This window comes from Haliotis rubra, unplaced genomic scaffold (assembly GCF_003918875.1).
Source record: "Haliotis rubra isolate DU_JTF1 unplaced genomic scaffold, ASM391887v1 Scf644, whole genome shotgun sequence".
In the NCBI taxonomy this organism is placed as follows: Eukaryota; Metazoa; Mollusca; class Gastropoda; order Lepetellida; family Haliotidae; genus Haliotis; species Haliotis rubra.
In genome coordinates this window covers 219,260-232,643 of record NW_025767351.1, presented here as the reverse complement: position 1 = coordinate 232,643, position 13,384 = coordinate 219,260, and the positions used below count along the sequence as shown (strand labels likewise).

Sequence of the window (13,384 nt, the reverse complement as noted above, 5' to 3'; positions counted from 1 at the left end):
AGCAATATCACGACCAGGGACACCAGAAATGGGCTTCACACATTGTACCCATGTGGGGAATCGAACCTGGGTCTTCGGCGTGACGAGCGAACGCTTTAACCACTAGGCTACCCCACCGCCCTGCAATATAACGAAACTTATCTGCTTGCATGCCTGAAATCGACACTCTACATACAAGTTCAAGTTCTTATTACGGTGAAATGTGTTGGGATATGGTTCTGCTGTGAAGGTGGGTTGTAAATTACACCATGTTCTTACACTAGTGAAGTGGTGATGTCTTTCAATTAGTTTTGTGTTGATGTTATGAGAGCTCACCAATAATTCACACACGGAGTATTGACCTTATCAAGGAATGGAAAAGAGAATTTATGCAGTCTGCCATGATGCAATATACAACACTGACAGGTTTAAATTGCCCTGTGAGAAAAGGATGCCGTACATAGCCATGACGGTGAAAAAAGTCCAATGATTATTGTTTAACTTTGCACTCAGCAATGTTCCAGCTATATGGCGGCGGTCTGTAAATAATCGAGTCTGGACCAGACAATCCAGTGATCAATACCGTGATCATCGCTCAACGCAATTGGGATACGATGACATGTGTCAACCAAGTCAGCGAGCCTGACCACCCGATCCAGTTAGTCGCCTTTTGCGACACGCATGTATTGCTGAAGACCAATCCTAACCTGGATCTTCACGAAATCTACTCTCAAAAGATTAAGCATATATTGGAATGGAAAGAATAATAGCATGATGCACATACGTTTTTCCCTGGATACTTTATATAAAGAGTTGTACACGATAAATTCCACTTTGGACAAAAAGCCATTGAAAGTCTAGAATGAAGTAAGGCTAAGTGTTTCCTGGTGCTGTGAGGAAGTCTCCGTCAAGATCATCTCAGCCACGCATTTGGAGATGCTCCGTCATCTAGACTTCTTAAGCCCATTCTCAAGCACAGCAGCACGAAACAATCTTGTTGATGATAGAACATCTGTGGGGGGTGAAAATGACATCTGGTTGCAGACTTGATGCTTTCTTAATCATCTCCACCAATTCGGACTTACGATTGTCCGACACCATCGACATTTCAGTCCATGGGAATCGATGGGCGATGTTGGTTATCTTTAGATGGGTTTCTTTTATTCATTGTTCAGATCTAAATGCACAACTTCGTGTGAGAAATATCACAGACAGGATTCGGATGAAGGTAATGTTACAAAATTGCACACAGTGATGACTTCTTTCCATATTTGTTGGAATCTCCATGACTATCTGCTTCAATATCGGCCATCACCTGGAAATGATTCGACTACTGATTAATGGAAATTAACAGAGGAAAAGTATGTTTTGACTCGGGCAATTCAAGCAATAATTGACCCCTCTGCTATCCTTTTATCGATCTTGTGTATTCCAACAATTACAGAGTGTCCTAATTACACTGATACAATGCGTCAAATTCACACGGAGCCTTAATTACGAAGTCTAGACGGGGCTTGTAAATAGACACCGAAGATGAAGTCTATCTCCTGTACACGATCCTGTCACGAATATTATTTCTTAATGTCAGTGAGATCAACAGACTCTGAGATTGTGTATAAATTTTCGGCGCTTCCTGAGACCAATATGGCGCTGGGCTGTTGTTAGATTAACCAGGAAGTTGCTACCCTTTCTTGTTTTCGTGCCAGTTCAGTACACAATACTGGTAATTAACTGTAAACGTGTTGATGGACAACAGGATTCAACTGGGAATGTAGGAAATGTACCGACGTGAAAAGATTCCTCGTTACCACTACAACAGCGTTTCATACTTTACCAAGATGTTTTGGACCAAGGATTCTACCAGATTCACAACCAGTGTTTAATTATTTGTTACGAAATACCATTCACCGTCATGTGAGAAAATAAAAAGCTCAGCAAAACAAATTAAGATTTTGAGATCCCAACATGGCATTGATTATATTTCGATGAAAATAAAGAAAAGATTTTTTTAAGAGAAGATCGCACGCCCTTGGCCATGATGCAATTTTGTTTGTTTGTTAAACGCCGCAATATTCCAGCTATATGGCGGCGGTCTGTAAATAATCGGACCAGACAATCCAGTGAGTATGAGCATCGATCTACACAACTGGGATTCGATAGCATGTGTCAACCAAGTCATCGAGCCTGACCACCCGATCCCGTTAGTCGTGTCTTTCGACAAGCATTTTTGCTGAAGTCTAACCCGGATCTTCATGGATGGGTCTATGATGCATGTAAGAAAGGAAGATATTATTTAGGTAAACATAACTATTGGCACCGAACATGTACAAGGCAGTATTTGTATAATCGGTTACGGCTTCTGCAACTCTGTAATCCCCCCGTGCATATATTTAAGCTGGTCCATGTGTGCGCAGAACGTTTCTCAAAACTTCAAAATGAAATGTTGACATCCTTATGCTATTACCTGAGTGACTAAGTACTAGGACCTTATAATTTGAGGGGCGGTGGGGTAGCCTAATGGTAAAAGCGTTGGCTCGTCACGCCGAAGACCCGGGTTCGAATCCCCACATGGGTACAATGTGTGAAGCCCATTTCTGGTGTCCCCCGCCGTGATGTTGCTGGAATATTGCTAAAAGCGGCGTAAACCAAACTCGGTCAGTTATAATTTTACCTGCTTAAAATAATCATTTGGACACTTCCGATTTGACAATAATTGCAATATGTTTTTGTGAATTTAGCTGTCGCGAGGACGAACTGTGTCAGGTACAGGTGTGAAGTTTACATTACCTGTTTGATCTGTGGCATGCTTCCCATCTCCAGCTTTGAGTGTATCAGGTAGCCATTCGAGAAGACTTCAAAAGAATCTGAAGTACAAAAAGATGTAAATACGTTTTGGTAATCATAGCAACGCGGTTTATTGATCTCTATATGGATAAATATTCATTCATACAGCCGGTTAAAGCGTTGGCTCGTCACGCCGAAGACCCGGGTTCGAATTCCCTCATGGGTACAATGTGTGAAGCCCATTTCTGGTGTCCCCCGCCGTGATGTTGCTGGAATATTGCTAAAAGCGGCGTAAACCAAACTCAGTCAGTCAGTCAGTCAGTCAGTCATTCATAAAGCCAAAATCACCACTTTTAAAGTTACACTGCTAGGCAAAAGAAAGTGTACTCTCAAAATGAATTTTGACCAACAGTTTCCAATCATTACCTAAACGTTACTTGGCCGAAATCAGTCGCCTATTCATGATAAATATAAGTTCCAAAGCACAGCCATGATAACCATGTTACATACATCACCATCCAATAACCGTTTCTTAGTTGTGTTTTATGCAGCCAGTCTCAAACAAGTGTATAGTTTTTTCTGCACATCAGTATATTTATGTGGGCGACCTGTGATTCAGTTGACCATATACGGAATGATTGACATATTGCAGTACGCCTAACCACACGATCTATTAATCCGGCCTCTACAGCACTAAACCAATTCCATTTCGAGTTATTTCGATAAAAAGTAATCTGAAACGAGACGATTATAAATCACAAAATACCATGCTCCGTTTCACAAAGATCAGCAGGATTTCAGATACTGTTACAAAGAAATGCCAAGAGCTATGAACCAGGAGTATATTTCTGTTTGCGGAAAAGCACATTTAGATTTGGAATTAAGGAGATACCTAGAGGACAGATTATCAATAATATTATGAAAGAATCGTGTGTTCTTCGACAGAAACACTTCAGCAGATATATATGGCACAGAGAAGCCAGACATAAAGGTTCTTTCATTTTGGGGGAAGGGGTGTGAATGTATCTTAAAATCAACAATAACCCGGCTCCATAGATTAATAGCAATGAGTAGATAGGAGTGGGTAGATAGGGGTGAGTAGATAGGAGTGAGTAGATAGGGGTGACTGACTGACTGACTGAGTTTGGTTTTACGCCGCTTTTAGCAATATTCCAGCAACATCACGGCGGGGGACACCAGAAATGGGCTTCACACATTGTGCCCATGTGGGGATTCGAACCCGGGTCTTCGGCGTGACGAGCCAACGCTTTAACCATTAGGCTACCCCACCGCCCCAGATAGGGGTGAGTAGATAGGGGTGGGTAGATAGGGGTGGGTAGATAGGAGTGAGTAGATAGGGGTGAGTAGATAGGAGTGAGTAGATAGGGGTGAGTATTGTTTGACCTCATGTTGAACAATATTCAAGTCATATCACGGCTTGTCACTTTGTGTTGGACGAGTGAGTGAGTTTAGTTTTACGCCGCTTTTAGCAATATCACATCGGGGGACACCAGAAATGGGCTTCACACATTGTACCCATGTGGGGAATCGAACCTGGGCCTTCGGCGCGGCGAGCGAATGCTTTAACTACTGGGCTACCCCACCGCCCTGTGTTGGATGAAAGGTCCACGTGATGTAGCTTTTTACCACTTCGGTAAAATCCATGAGCAAGGGTACGGTGCTGACAAGATTCGGCTTATTATCAGGACGGACTGAGATTCGAACACTTGATCACAGGTGTCTTGTGCAATTCTCAACAGCGAATTGAACTGCTGTGCTGTAGATGACTAGGTTACCAGTCTCCCCTATTATATGAAGGGGACGGTGGGGCAGCCTAGTGGTTCTATCATGGAGTATTGCTAACAGCGGTGCAAAAGCATAGTCACTCACTCACTTTAATATGAAGATATTTGACTTATTAACATCCTTCTGTATATGTAAACACGTGTGCTTCAATATCTGTATATGTAAACACGTGTGCTTCAATATCTGTATATGTAAACACGTTTACTTCAATATCTGTACATGTAAACACGTGTGCTTCAATATCTGTATATGTAAACACGTGTGCTTCAATATCTGTATATGTAAACACGTGTGCTTCAATATCTGTATATGTAAACACGAGAATGTGATGCAAAGGAAACTTAAAGTATCAGTTGTCATGACGAATCAAAGCCTATCAACATATCATACAGAAAACCTATGAAACAATGACCCAAATGATAAAAGCACCAGTAAAATACTGTGCAGAGTCTTTAGCAGGGATTTCGTAGGATTTTGTCTGAAATGCTTTTATTTAAACAAAGATGGCTAGTGCAAAGGAATACCAAGCATTGACTCTCTTCAGAGGCAGTAAAGCAGTCTAATGGCAGAGAGGTAGAGCGACGCATGGTCAGATGGATGAGTGAGTGAGTTTATGCTGTTTCTTTCAGAAATATTTAAACAGTATTACGTTGCGGGACATCAAGTTAAATATGACTTATGGGAATTCAGGTTTGTATACCTTTCGACCATCGATATTCTTGACACATGTAACAGATTTATCATCACATGTTCAAAAGTTACCTATAGCCGTGGAAATCCGGCTTAGCTTGTAACCCACGCTTGTCGTAAGAGACGACTAATGGGTGGTCAGGTTGGTTGATGCAAGTCATCGTATCGCTTATGTATGGAATCCTGGAAGGGACATTGTCGCGTTGTCGCATTGTCGCGTTGTCACCCTCTCAAATACAAGTAAAAATGAGGCAAAATTAACCAAACTCTGGCCGACAATCGACATCGCGACAACGCGACATTAGGCCATTTGTCGCATTGTCGCGATGTCGGGGATCGCTGAGACCTTGGCTCTATTTTGGACCTCATTTTATTTGTTTTGAGAGGGTCGACAATGAGACGACTAATGGGTGGTCAGTGTCCCTTCTCGGATTCCATACTTATGCCTCGGTCGATGCTCATGATGTCAATCACTGTATTGTCTTGTCCAGGCTCGATGAACTACAGGCAGCCGTCATAGCTGGAATATTGCAGTGTTTCCCGTGAAAACAACAAGCAAAACTAAAGCCAACCAACGTACAAATATATATTTTGTGTCGCACTTGCACACAGGGTAAGTGAATGAGTGAGTGTGGTTTTACACCGCTTTTAGCAATATTCCAGCAACATCACCAGAAATGGGCTTCACATATTTGTACCCATGTGGGGAATCGAGCCCGGCTCTTCGGCGTGACGAGCGAACTCTTTAACCACTAGGCTACCCACCGCCCCATTGCCCCACACAGGATAAGGAGTGGGTGTATTGCGTGTAACGTCACATGAGAGGCAAACATGTTAACGATGTCTTTGACGTTTACAAGTCTGTGACACCCAAGAGACAAGTGTTGAAGGATCAAACTCGCAACAAATACAACAAACCAGTGTTTCACCGTTCCCCGAGAACCAATATAACCAACCCTGGACAGATTGCACAACGTACAATGCACTCAGTTTTTTCTCCATTATGCGTACCTTGTCCCCGATCCTCGAGAGAATAACAAGATATATGTCAACAGATGCCATCATATACGGCCATGTTTACCATCATCAACAGTGCAAATGCATTAGTCTACGTGTTTTCCTAACAAACTGTTTTGTTAACAAACATAGATGCAACAACACATCGCTAAAACAATCCCAACATTGTCGCTGGAACCGCATTACGGTCCTAGAGAGACGCCGTTCGAGTAGATTAAGTGTAATGTTTCTGCCTCAAAGATAATGCACGGAACATTGCTAATGTTATTGCAGTGTCCGGACTGCCAGTCCTGCCTACAGACAACTGCTCGGTAAACACCGTTATCTCCTGTAATCAGTTTTATTGCATGACCAGTGACCACCAAATAACGTATTGATTTGCAAGTACTAAAAGCAATTGTTCCAAATGGAATAAATGGTGTCATTGGATTGAATGTGTCGGGACTGGGATGGTTTGGTTACAAACACTATTTTGTGTTGATGGCACTGAACCTTCGACCCACCAACGGTGCGTTGTGTGGTATTTGGCGTTCAAGAAGGAATCGATAACTGAACAAGGATCAACGTTGCAGCAGACGATGTATCGGGAGATGATCTGTGACGAATTCGATACAGTTAAACATCCTGGGTGCAAAAAGGTTGGATAGATGATTCAATTAATGACCAGGCTTTCTGGAATCTCATACATGTTTTGTTAAAATCTACATTAAGTCTTCGGGCCAAAAAAGACCCCGCCCAAACCAACAGTTCCTAAAATCAGTCAGTTTGTTACAAGAGTGTTCGTCATAAAAGTAGTTTACTGTTTGGTAATAACCTGTCACTTGCCACGCTTATGTACTATATATACCACTCAAAACAATTTAAGGAACTCACACAATTGGATGCCTGTGTTTTGCTTAACCCGCCAGCCGTGACGGATTAATCATAGTCATACACTAAATCTTTACATTCGCTGAGCAGTATTGTATAGTATCTTGCACTTACAAACCAATCCCAGGAACTAAAGGACCTCTCCGAAAAGATGGAACTCACACAACTGGTAGCGTGTGTTGCAATATCGACTAGCCATGACACATGAATCATAGTCATACATACACCACCGTGTTCTTTAACTTGTTTCGAGTAGTATATAGTATCCTGCACTTACAAACCAATACTAACAGCTACAGGCGCTCTCCGAAAACATGTAACACACGTTCCCTATTTGGTTGAACTCTTGTCTGTGATATGTAAGTATTAAATATGCATATTACGATATAAGGTCATTGGTGTCACAGCGGGTTATCAATAATCTATATATTTTGTCGGGAACGCCATCTACATATATGTCTGTTTATATTCTCCCTATCGTGTTTTCAATAACCAAAGACCACGAGTCGTTTATTTCTTCTACGAGATATCAACATTATGTACCGCCGTTTAAAGGATATCAATAACATTTGCAAGCTTCAAAAACATTTACCCGTATTTAGATAATGATGACAGCATGAAGACGCTCCAAGCTCGGCAAAGTGAGACGAATCCATTTATAGCGGGGTAAGTTCAGTATTTTCTGAATTTTCCCAGAAATACAAACCATTGACGGCCATTATCGGTATCTTTTCTCCCATTACCGATGGCTATTTATCACCCACGCGTGAGCGTTCGCTCTAACATAGCATTTATCTGCATCTATGGGGAAGAACTGACAACAATATAGCGTCGTCCAATTTATGATGTCATCAAGTTGCGAACTGATGAAGTGACCTCATGGTAGAACAACGAGTACTATTTTTCAGCGTCTTCCACCCTTCAAGCAGACATTCTATCCACTAGACCACCAAAATAGATGCGGTCAGTGTCTCAACAGTCAAGTTTCCATTCCTGTCGAGCAATACGCCGTGTTTACCAGCTTGTTCAGCTTGACCCGAGCTACTCTACATATGCATGACCCGGGAGGTCAAATGGCACAAACGGCAGGTCGAGTTAACTTCATTAAATAGGGGAGCAGAGAATGTTATTAATATTGCTGCTCGCTGCCTAAAAGCCCGAATCGGAAACATTAAACCATATGTAGCTTCTTTTTCAAGTTTAAAGAAAGTTAGGACATTGCTGACTATTTCTCGACACTGAGATATCAAACGGCTACCTTGTCTCGGCTGTTCGGACATGTTGACAATCGACTGACAAAGGTGCACCCCTTCACACTAATAGACCCAACCAGTTGTGACACGGTCACGCAATGCATTAGTATTCACTTGATCAGGTCAAGCTGAACAAGCTGTACATTCGAGCATGCTCTTTCTACCAAAACTTCATATTGCGTCATACGACTATTGCTGAAGCGTTTCCTCGCCTGGGTTACAACATTCAAACCTTTAGAAGAGCTTTCCAAAGGTTTTATGGTAGCCATATGGGGCACATTTCCGAATGAGTTCTGATGCAATGTTCTTGTTTTACTTCTACCTTACGTTCCGGTGTTTGATCATTGCCTACTTGACTTGTCTTTGCATGCATTCATAAGGGTTGTCACCGGTGAGGCAGGATACGCTTACCTCTTCGCGAACAGCTTATATCATCACTACTAGTATTTGATAATGATTACAATGAAGTCGGAATCGCAAAATGGACTTTTGCAGAAATTTCTTACGGTTTTGTCGTTTTCGCTTTTAATTAAATATAGAGGCCAATGCAAAATACCCAGTCTCAACTATCCTCAGAGACAGTAAAGTTGTCTAATGTTAGAGAGTTAGGACGTATCGACGCATGGTCAGAATTATGCTGCATGATGGAAATGAGTCGATACAAGTTCATGTAATTGCACGGGATATTTGGAGAGGTTAACCAATACCCACTGATAAAAAGACTCATCGAAGAGGTGATTATGCTTTTAATTTCAGAAATGTTTAAGCAGTAGTACGATGCAGGGCAACAGGTTACATAGAGGGTTAGGGTTTGTATGCCTTTCAACAATCGGTAATTGTGGCGCACACGGACTTTTGACACATGTGAGAAATTTATCATTACATGTTCAAAAGTTATCAATAGCCGTACAGATCCAGGTTAGAAATGGTCTTCAGTAACCCGTGATTGTCGTAAGATTCGACTAAGGGGATTGGTTGATGCATGTCATCATATCCCTAACGCGTAGATCGATGCTCATGATGTCAATCTCTAGATTACCTTGTCCAGACTCGATTAACTACAGACCGCAGTCATATTAGCTATACTTTTGTAGTGTGTGCCGTTAAAACAACAGGCAAATCAAAACTTTAAAAAATTCCAAAGAACAAATTTATATTTTCAGTTGCACAAGCACACAGGATAAGGAGTGGGTGTACTGCGTTTAACGTCTGAGGATAGGCAAACATGACTATGTTAACAATGTCTTTGACGTTTACAAGTCTGTGACACCCACGAGTGCCGATTGTTGAAGGATCAAACTCGCAACAAATACAACAAACCAGTGTTTCACCGTTCCCCGAGAACCAATATAACCAACCCTGGACAGATTGCACAACGTACAATGCACTCAGTTTTTTCTCCATTATGCGTACCTTGTCCCCGATCCTCGAGAGAATAACAAGATATATGTCAACAGATGCCATCATATACGGCCATGTTTACCATCATCAACAGTGCAAATGCATTAGTCTACGTGTTTTCCTAACAAACTGTTTTGTTAACAAACATAGATGCAACAACACATCGCTAAAACAATCCCAACATTGTCGCTGGAACCGCATTACGGTCCTAGAGAGACGCCGTTCGAGTAGATTAAGTGTAATGTTTCTGCCTCAAAGATAATGCACGGAACATTGCTAATGTTATTGCAGTGTCCGGACTGCCAGTCCTGCCTACAGACAACTGCTCGGTAAACACCGTTATCTCCTGTAATCAGTTTTATTGCATGACCAGTGACCACCAAATAACGTATTGATTTGCAAGTACTAAAAGCAATTGTTCAAAATGGAATAAATGGTGTCATTGGATTGAATGTGTCGGGACTGGGATGGTTTGGTTATAAACACTCCTTTGTGTTGATGGCACTGAACCTTCGACCCACCAACGGTGCGTTGTGTGGTATTTGGCGTTCAAGAAGGAATCGATAACTGAACAAGGATCAACGTTGCAGCAGACGATGTATCGGGAGATGATCTGTGACGAATTCGATACAGTTAAACATCCTGGGTACAAAAAGGTTGGATGGATGATTCAATTAAATGTCCAGGTAATTTGGTAATGCTTTAAAATACTTATAGCGCAAATCATGATAAACTTTTACATTCAAATAGGAAATGAAATTCATTTTCTACAAAATTATCATTACAAATATTACATAGTCTTTGGTGCCTCGGAACGCCATCAAATCTGCCGGTATTTTTATATATTGAAGTGCACCGATTCGTAACATTGTTATTCGACGCCTCGCATTTTTAGATTTCAATAAAGTTAAATATGGCTCAATGCAAAATACACTTTTGATACTGGAATAGACATCAAGTGATGAACATTTGTGCATTTCTGAAAATATGAATTGCTTCTGACAATCACCAACTCTTACATGAAAATCTTTCAAAAATTGTTCCTCGTTGCCAACTCCTTGAGCTTCCCACACAAAACCAAAACCATAATTGAACAAAGTATTTCGGACAAAATATACCCACGTTTTCCTACCAACTTTGTCTAAATTGTGCAACATAATATAGCACTGCTTTGGGTTTCTATCCTTTGGTAAGCGTAAAAGTTTGAACCAATACTTCATAACACGTAATAAACTATCAACATAAATATAATTTCTACCACATTCCGCCAATACAGCAGCGTTAGAGCATGTATAACTTACGCCCAACACATACTTACAAAATCTGATTTGAAACTGTTCAATAACATGCCATTTCCGAAAACCCCATATTTCCGAAGCGTACAAAAAAAGACGTTGGAGAATCTCGTTATGTGCATTTCTACCAAAATCTACACTACTTCTGCTGGACAAAAAAATGTCGAAAACCAACAGTTCCTAAAATCAGTCAGTTCGTTTCAAGAAGAATTCATCATAAAGGTAGTTTTCCTGTATGTGATAACCTGTGATTTGCCACGCTTATGTTCCATATATATCACTCAAAACAATTAAATTAACAATATTTCATATTCAACAATTTCTTAATTTTGACTGTTCTGACGTGTATGTTTTGATATTATCTGTTCGTACACGCATACCATTGACGAGACACATTTCATGGCATTACTTCTAATGTTTTAAGTGCCTAGTGACTACATATGATGATGATTATGAGTTTAACGTCGGCTTCTGGCTGTGGCCAATAACACCGACATGAAAAATCATGTATTTTGAGTAAAATCATGTATTTTGAGTAAAAGTCATTATTCTCACCCATGGGCCAAAATGTTTTTCGCCCATGGGCGAGATTTTTTAATATCGCTCTAAGTTAGTCGAATTAAGTCAATGTGAGTTGAATTTTGTTTCATGATACTTATAAACATACACTCATTCATTTACAACCTCCAAAACATGGAAAATCATGTATTTTTGAGTAAAAGTAAATATTCTCGCCCATGGGCCAATCTATATCTTTCGCCCATGGGCGAGATTTTTTAATATCGCTCTAAAGTTAGTCGAATTAAGTCAATGTGAGTTGAATTTTGTTTCATGATACTTATAAACATACACTCATTCATTTACAACCTCCAAAACATGGAAAAACATATATTTTGAGTAAAAGTAAATATTCTCGCCCATGGGCCAAAATGTTTTTCGCCCATGGGCGAGATTTTTTAATATCGGTCTAAATTAGTCGAATTCAGTCAATATGAGTTGAATTTTATTTCATGATACTTATAAACATACACTCATTCATTTACAACTTCCAAAACATGGAAAATCATGTATTATGAGTAAAAGTCAATATTCTCGCCCATGGGCCAAAATGTTTTTCGCCCATGGGCGAGATTTTTTTAATATCGCTCTAAATTAGTCGAATTCAGTCAATATGAGTTGAATTTTGTTTCATGATACTTATAAACATACACTTATTCATTTACAACCTCCAAAACATGAAAAACACATACTTTGAGTAAAAGTCATTATTCTCGCCCATGGGCCAAAATGTTTTTCGCCCATGGGCGAGATTTTTTAATATCGCTCTAAGTTAGTCGAATTAAGTCAATGTGAGTTGAATTTTGTTTCATGATACTTATAAACATACACTCATTCATTTACAACCTCCAAAACATGGAAAAACATATATTTTGAGTAAAGTCAATATTCTCGCCCATGGGCCAAAATGTTTTTCGCCCATGGGCGAGATTTTTAATATCGCTCTAAATTAGTCGAATTAAGTCAATGTGAGTTGAATTTTGTTTCATGATACTTATAAACATACACTCATTCATTTACAACCTCCAAAACATGGAAAATCATGTATTTTTGAGTAAAGTAAATATTTCTCGCCCATGGGCCAACCTATCTTTTCGCCCATGGGCGAGATTTTAAATATCGCTCTAAGTTAGTCGAATTAAGTCAATGTGAGTTGAATTTTGTTTCATGATACTTATAAACATACACTCATTCATTTACAACCTCCAAAACATGGAAAAACATATATTTTGAGTAAAAGTAAATATTCTCGCCCATGGGCCAAAATGTTTTTTCGCCCATGGGCGAGATTTTTTAATATCGCTCTAAAATTAGTCGAATGAAGTCAAATGTGAGTTGAATTTTGTTTCATGATACTTATAAACATACACTCATTCATTTACAACCTCCAAAACATGGAAAATCATGTGTTTCAAGTAAAAGTAAGTCAATATTCTCGCCCATGGGCCAACTGTATCTTTCGCCCATGGGCGAGATTTTAATATCGCTCTAAGTTAGTCAGAATTAAGTCAATGTGAGTTGAATTTTGTTTCATGATACTTATAAACATACACTCATTCATTTTTTTTACAACCTCCAAAACATGGAAAACATATATTTTGAGTAAAAGTAAATATTCTCGCCCATGGGCCAAAATGTTTTTCGCCCATGGGCGAGATTTTTAATATCGCTCTAAATTAGTCGAATTAAGTCAATATGAGTTGAATTTTGTTTCATGATGCTTATAAACAT

General features: G+C 39.9%; 1 long non-coding RNA gene across 2 annotated transcripts in view; it reads right to left on the bottom strand.

Annotated features, from left to right (window-relative positions):
* Positions 1-760: 760 nt before the first annotated feature.
* The window catches only part of LOC124256939, a 37,942-nt gene continuing 25,318 nt past the window's right edge, over positions 761-13,384 (bottom strand). For both annotated transcript variants that reach the window (XR_006893136.1, XR_006893137.1), the window contains exons 4-5: positions 2,767-2,843; positions 761-1,294 (exon numbers count right to left, since the gene is read on the bottom strand). This is a non-coding gene — a long non-coding RNA (uncharacterized LOC124256939). The remainder of the gene's footprint in view (positions 1,295-2,766; positions 2,844-13,384) is intronic.